The sequence below is a fragment of the Thamnophis elegans genome, chromosome 1 (assembly GCF_009769535.1).
Source record: "Thamnophis elegans isolate rThaEle1 chromosome 1, rThaEle1.pri, whole genome shotgun sequence".
NCBI classification, from domain to species: Eukaryota; Metazoa; Chordata; class Lepidosauria; order Squamata; family Colubridae; genus Thamnophis; species Thamnophis elegans.
Genome location: NC_045541.1, coordinates 87,997,373 through 88,003,797, shown reverse-complemented (window position 1 = coordinate 88,003,797; position 6,425 = coordinate 87,997,373).

Sequence of the window (6,425 nt, the reverse complement as noted above, 5' to 3'; positions counted from 1 at the left end):
CACTGAAACTTCAGTGAACATACTCCCAAAAGTGACCTTTTTGGCAGAGTACAACCCTCAAAGATGCCATCAAACCATCAACCATCAAAGATGCCATCAATCGGGAACAGAAGTGTCCCAACGCTATCTTATTTGATCTAGAGGACACCAGCGAATCCAATGACATCACAAAGGTTCGCAACATCAGCAGCAACTGTCAGGCATCAGCCATCTCCCCCGATAAAATCATAAACATTTCCTACGACGGCCCTGAGTTCAAGAACAGTGACAGCTTGGTGGCCCCAGGTTTCTGCAGAGTCATTTCCAAGAATGAGTCCAGCAAAGGTAAACTCATTTACACAATAAACTTACTTGCCAAAAGATACATCAACCATAATAAACTTCATTCATGGCCTGACCTATCCATTACTACAATGTGCCCACTCCCGTGAGCTCTGCTCAGAGTTCAAAAGATGCCAGGACCTAGGAGAGACTGATGTATACATTGACTACCGAGCTGACTGTATCAAAAGCAAGACACCCCCCCATTTATATCCAAAATAAGATTCACCTCAAATCCATGCATCCAAATTTTCCCTTCTGAATAGCATTTACATATTCTCTCTAAGTTAATTTCAGCTTGTTCTCCTTTATCCAGTCACTACTGAGGTGAGCATTTCCAAGAATACTGATTGCTCTTTAGAGTAAAGTGACCAGATTTTAAGATGGGTAAAACGGTACACCATTCACCGGGGGGGGGGGGGGGGGGCCTCAGAGCACCTGAGCTGTAAAAAAAAAAAAGAGGGCCGTAAAACCATGATGAGCCAGTAGGAAGGCAGCGGAGGGGGCGGGAGCAGGAAAAAAAAGGCCCATGCTCCTCAAAAGCACGGAGGAGGAGGCGGCGGCGGCAGCAGCAGGGGTAATGCTTCATGGTGCTTTTATTTACATCCCTCTCTGAACAGTTTACAGGATGGAAAAACCCTTTCAAAAGCCACCCCCATCGCCAGCCTCTCCCAACCGGATCCCCGCCTGCCTCCTCTCAGCTCACCCGGACCAGGTTGCTGACAGCGGCTTGCACAGTATGGCTGCAGGGAAAGCGGCGCCCGAGAGAAGCGGACAAAAAAAAATTTCCGATGGCTGAGCCGCTTGGCCCGGGACCGAGATTCCTCCTCACTGTGCTGCCGCCGCCGGAAAACCCCCCTGCCCTAGGCCGCCAGATGGCTATCGCAAAATATCATTCGTCAGCGTGCTCATGCCCAGGAGGGGAGGGAGACTCGCCCCTCGTCGGGCGCTGCGAGCAAGCCGAGCGGAGGGAGGGAAACCACTTCCCTCTAAAGGCCACATCAGGAACAACATTTCAGAGAAATAAAAAGTTTTTTTTAACGGTGTCTTTTTTAAAATTGATGATTTGGCGTCTTTTCTTTCTTTTGGAAAATCGGGACTTTTTGAACATGCCGCAGGACACGGGACAAATTTTGAAAAATCATGACTGTCCCGCCAAAAGCGGGATGTCTGGTCACCTTACTTTAGAGCCAGAAAGAATGCAGCAGTAGAGCTGGCTTTCCATCACATACTGAGGTTATCCTTCTGTGAAGCTGTCAGTGACCTCCTCCAATGGCTTCAGGCACAGGCAATCATTGTTTAGCAACTGCCTCATTAAATGTCTATTTGCAAATACAAGAGCAATAGTACAGGTAGTCCTCTACTTACAACAGTTTGTTTAGTGTGAAGTTACAATGGGACTGAAAAAGTGACTTATGACCATTTTTCACACTTATGACCATTGCAGCATCTCTGTGGCCATATAATTTACATTCAGATGCTTGACAACTTACTCACATTTTTCATAGGTATTATGGTGTTAAATCATGCCTGCATTCCAATTGAAATGGGTACTGAAGATCATTTTTATTTATGAAAATATTGATCAGATTAACTATCATGTACTCAAGTACCTACCAACTTATAATTGTCAGAAGATTCTGAAGCCAAAGTAGGCTGGTTTTGCGGTTAATGATAAGCCATTGCCTTTTTCTTGTGAGATATAAAACATAATTAATTCAAAAGAAAAAAAAAGTTCAAAGAACAGGCTGTTTTCTATGTTTTTGTTATGTAATCGGGTTCAATCAAGAAACAACAACAAAAAAAAAAAACCAAATCCCTGGCCAAATTCTAGGAAGCAGTTTCTCATCATCACACAACATAAATTGAAAATCATTATATTGAATAATTTATAAATTTTAAAGAATCAGAAATTGTTCTGGACACCTGAATTGATAAGAAATCTATGAATACACACGATAGATAGATATATCTATAACATATATATATAGCTAGATGGATGTATATATCATATATATATGATATATGCATCCATCTAGCCTCCAAATTGTATGTGACACCAAATAATTTTAAAAATCTTATGAAAAAAACTCAGTTCAAATCTTCAGAAGAAGCAGAGAACACATTAATAATTCAGTATGGAAACTGCTGTAATTGATGCTACATCATAAATGCATACCACTTGTCATCTGTAATATGAATGACTAATACCTAAAAACCAAACAGAATATTTTTCGTCACATAAATCAATGGCACAATGTAAAGATGGAAGATTCTTCCAGAAACTAATTTTAATTTACAAATTACATAGTTCCTCAGCTGCACACATTCTTTAAAAAAATATCCTTTCTGTTTTTTAGACTGAAGGTTTAATAGTGAGAATATCATTACTATAGCATATGATAAGTTCTAAACCCATTTCCAAGTTCATCATGTCTGTAATGAGGAAAAGTGTTTTAGTCAAACACATTACATTTTTTTGCAATTTTGGTGAATCTTCTAGTCAAATTTTGCTGCCCACCACAGCATTCCCATTAGTCAAGAGATTGTGGAAGTTGTGGTCTTAAATAATCTCACGTGTTATTTAAACTTCTATTTAATCATTTTAGCTTCCATTTCATTTTGTAAAAGCAGATATATTGTATGATGCTGTGTGCACATTCAACTCATTGGGAATTACTGACATTTTTTAACCAACCAAATATTACTGGCAATATTTTTAAAGACGTAATAATGGCATTTGTACGCTATGCTAAGTTTGATTAATTTAATCCTTAGCCTGTTGTCGAAAACAGACTACTATATAGAAATCTCTTGGACAAATTACTTGGTTACTTGAGATGATTTTTTTTTGTTTTCATTTTTTCATTTCATTGTTTTCATTTGTAAGCTCATTTAAGTCTTCAGAGACAATAAGATGACAATCAACAAACTAAATAAAAAATAATTACATTTGAAAAATAGCAACAGCATGGTAAACACTCAAAGAATTTGAACATCGGGATTATAGAGTGAAAAATTCAACCTATGATTCTCTCCATCTCAGCCAATGAAATTATTAGCTGTCCAGCAGTGGTGGGTTGCCAATTTCTTTACTACTGGTTCAGGCGCACTTCCGCACACACTCCTGCACGCAACGCTTCTGTGCATGCACAGAAGCGTCTGGGTGGGTGGGCGGAGCCACCTGCCACCACTACTACTGTTTCGTCCAATCCAGGCTGAACCAGAAACAATCCATCTCTGCTGTCCAGTGTATAATGAAAAGAAATAGAGAGAGTGCCCATTATTTTCATCCCCAATTAAATAATTTAGGACACTTTCATTGGCAGTACAATCTTGAAATTTTTGGCATCATGAAAACAATAGAACTTGTCCTACAGACATTGGTTAACTATATTGGTTAACTACAACTTATTAACTAACCCTTGCGAGGAAGTGTAACTGAGCAAAACACTCAGAAGATTCTTAACCATTGAAATTCTGGCTGCTATTGATCTCTTTGGATAGACTTCCCAAAAAATATTTTTGCTGAAATCAGGGCAAATCCTGTTTGAAGGATTGAATATTAAAGCTCCTAAGCATTTTTTCTGGTACAGAATGATATTTAAACTACCTCGGAACAGGCAGATTTAATAAATAAAACTCCTACTTGTTCATGCAAATCATTGGCATGCATTCACCAAAGCTAAATTCTGCCATACATTTATGTAAGCTTAAAGCCATAAAAAGAAACTCCAAATTTAGGATTTTCCTGTTTTTGTGCAGTGCACTAATAGGCTAAAGGTTCAGACTAATAAGGTACATATCTGTCCACTCTAAAGTCTGTTGCTGTGAAAAGCTTGTTGTTCCATTTTTGACACTGATTGGCTTTCAGTTTGCATTTCCTCTGTCAGTACTTTTATCACAGAGAAAGTACTGCTGTTTGTAATAAATCTTTCCAATGACTTAAAAGATATGATCTTGTTTTTCTCTCTCAAACCCACTTGTACTCTTCAAATTATCTAGAAAACATGGTTTGTCATTTCAGATTATCCACATTCAAATATTCAGTGTGTGGATTCAGAACAGTTTATTTTTTTGGGGGGGGGGGGGATTTTTATTTTTCCCCAAGGGAAAAATAGTCAATTTAATGAGAGAGTCTCATTATTCAACAACTATAAATATTTTTAGACCTTCAAATAGCATGCATGCATGTGCTCTTACAGACAGATGCACCTGGCCAAAATTCTGCAGTCAGGAAAAGGATTGATTCTGATAAGAGATTTATGAACATTTCAGAAAATGTGCAGGTATATATGTTTGCAAATTTCCTTAGATATAGATTAAAATTAAGAAAAAAACCAATCTCCAACCTTTAGAGTTTCAGAGCTGAATAGCAGATGAGTCCCTGGAGCCTACCCACTTCAGTTATTTTTTAATCAGTTGTTCCAAAACTATGAACATTGAAAAAGTAAAATTTTCCTTACCAAGAAAACCCTATAGCTTAGCACTATTTTTATCCAGTAAAAAAGCAAAGTACAGGTAGTTCTCAATTTACGACTACAATTGAGCCCAAATTCGTAACAAATTATGAAACAATTGTTAAGTAAGTTTTGGTAGTTTTATTACTTTTCTTGCGCGAGTTGTTCAGCGAATCATTGCAGTTGTCAAGGAACCCACCTCTTTTTTTTTATAAAAAGTTTTTTTTATTTTTCCCTTTCAAATTCATTCATAGATATACATTCTCTTATAATTGCTATTTAACATTTGTCTATTCATCATAGTCTCTATATTCATTTTTACACACACGTATATAATACAGTTTGGGTCACTTTCTTGCCACCCCATGCCTCCATCTTGTTTTGCAACAACCTTACTTTTTCCATCTTCTCAACCTCCCTTCTCTGCCTTCTTCCTTTCTTCTTCCGCTCTCCTCCTCCCTTCTCTTTCTTACCCTCTCTCCTACTCTTAATTCCCAACCTTACTTTCTCTGCTTTACACTTTCTTCTTTTCCCTCCTCATCCTCTCTCCTTTCCATTGTTGCCCTTGCTTATTTACATTCTCTGATGGGTAAGGAACCCACCTCTGATGTGACCCCTGGACACTGCAACCATCATAAATATGAACCAGTTGCCAAGCATCTGGATTTTGATCACGTGCCCATGGGAATGCTGTAATGGTTGTAAGCATAAAAAACAGTCATAAGTCACTTTTTTCACTGCTGTTGTAACTTTGAACAGTCACTAAATGAACTGTTGTAAGTCGAGGACTACCTGTATATGGAAGGCTCTTTGCCAGCTCAGATCAAGTTTTTCATACCATTCATATTATGTTATTTACTTGTTTGTAATCATATTTATATGGCTGCCCATTTCGCACAGTGTTACCCAATGACAGGATGCAGCAATTTGTTGCCAAGGAAAAAATAAAGATGATAATTAAGAAAAACACACTGAATGCAGCATGTATTCCAAAAAATACAATTCCCAAGTCTTTTCCTAAAACATGTTAAAACTGGAATAGAAGCTTTATTAAATATAAAGATATCCTAAATCTTTGTCAGAAACTGCATCCGAGCAGATACTTCTGCTAATCATTTCAATGCATAAAGTAATTGGGCTATTGATCCCATCTAAGCCCATTCACTCTTAGAAGTGCAATTAAAAGAGCAACAAATGAAGTACAAATGGACCATTTTAAACCAATCTCTGTCAGCAAATTTAACTATCAGAGAAGAAAATAATTCATATGAAATGGTATTTGCACGCACTCTATTGATGGGAAAATTAGTGAGCAATCTTTTCTACAAGGTAAGAGATATTAAATAAATGGTATCAAACATCAAAACTCAAGCAATCAATTTAATAATTGAATTAGAAATACTAAGAGAAAATGAGAAAGCCTGTTAGTAAAAAAATCAGCTACCTCAAGATGAGTCCAATGTAGATAATTGTCCATCAGGTGTTTCTTGGTTGGCAAAATATTGCAAGAATATATTTCCCAGGACACAGATTCAGATAAATAGATTTATCATATGAAGCTGCTTAAAAGAATTCCAGCAACTGTTCTATACCAAATAAAAACTCTGTTTATTCTACAATCGATGCTAATTTTTGTGTGTCTCT